The sequence below is a fragment of the Humulus lupulus genome, chromosome 7 (assembly GCF_963169125.1).
Source record: "Humulus lupulus chromosome 7, drHumLupu1.1, whole genome shotgun sequence".
NCBI classification, from domain to species: domain Eukaryota; kingdom Viridiplantae; phylum Streptophyta; class Magnoliopsida; order Rosales; family Cannabaceae; genus Humulus; species Humulus lupulus.
Genome location: NC_084799.1, coordinates 112,918,513 through 112,919,833, shown reverse-complemented (window position 1 = coordinate 112,919,833; position 1,321 = coordinate 112,918,513). Strand labels below are relative to the sequence as shown.

Here is a 1,321-nt window from a genome sequence, read left to right as displayed (position 1 = left end):
GTTTTTGGCGCCGTTGCAGGGACTTATATTCCAATATCACAGTTATTGTTCTTTGTTCTAATTTGGTTATTTTAATTTATTTAATTTCTATTAACATTTATTTGGATCAAGGTTTTATTGTGTTTCAGGACTAGTTGGTATATGCGAAGCAATAGATACAAGGAGATTATACCAATCGATCTGGAAATGGAAAGAACGTGTAGATAGAACAGGAAAACAAAGAGGAGATTGGATTTTACCATGGTTGAAAATTTGGGAAATGGTCCTAATAATGGTCAAGGGGCTGCAGAGGTTCCAAGGGAGCAAGGACCAACTTTGAGAGATTATGTACTTCCTATTGTTACAGGAGTGCATTCATGCATTAGACCTCCAACCATTGGTGCAAACAATTTTGAGATGAAGCCAGCAATCCTCCAAATGGTCCAAACAACTGTTCAGTTTGGAGGTATTCCAAAGGAGGACCCCAATATACACATAGCTAATTTTCTGGAGTTTAAGATGAATGGGGTGAGTGATGATGCTATAAGATTGAGGCTATTCCCATTTTCACTGAGGGATAGGACGAAGAGTTGGCTGATATCCTTACATGCAAATTCTATCACTACATGGGAGGAGTTAGCTCAGAAGTTCCTTGCCAAGTTCTTTCCTCTAGCAAAGGCTGCAAAACTAAGGGGAGAGATTAATAATTTTTATCAGATGGAAGGAGAGTCACTGTATGATTCTTGGGAGCAATTTAAGGAGTTGTTAAGGAAGTGTCCACACCATGGAGTAGAAAAGTGGATGTTGGTGCATAATTTTTACAATGGGTTGAATGGAACAACGAGAACAATTATCGATGCTGCGGTGGGAGGTGTCTTTATGAGTATGAGTGCTAATGAGGCATATGAGCTATTGGAGGAGATGGCGATGAATAATTACCAATGGCCAACTAAAACGGGACAACCAAAGAAGGTGGTTGGAATGATGGAATTGGATGCTATATCCATGCTTACAGCTCAAGTAGCAGCCTTGACAAAGCAATTACAAAAGACTACACTCCCATCTCAAGCTATGCAAATTCAAAACCTTTGTGAAGTGTGTGGTACAACCCATCAACCCAACCAATGCCCTGCTATAGATATGAATAACATGCTCATGGAAGAAGTACAAGCTATAGGAAATTACCAAAGACAACCCAATAATCCTAATTCCATGTCTTACACCACAGCTTGGAAGAATCATCCTAATTTTACCTGGTCTAATAATCAAAATACTCTACAACCTTATCCTCCACCTCAGCCACAATATCAACCTGCCCAAAATAGACCACCATATCCACAAC

At 39.5% G+C, this 1,321-nt stretch overlaps 1 non-coding gene across 1 annotated transcript; it reads right to left on the bottom strand.

Annotated features, from left to right (window-relative positions):
* Window positions 1-663: 663 nt before the first annotated feature.
* On the bottom strand, window positions 664-770 carry LOC133793329 (small nucleolar RNA R71). The gene has a single exon (XR_009874777.1). It is a non-coding gene; the product is annotated as a small nucleolar RNA R71 (small nucleolar RNA).
* Window positions 771-1,321: the final 551 nt, after the last annotated feature.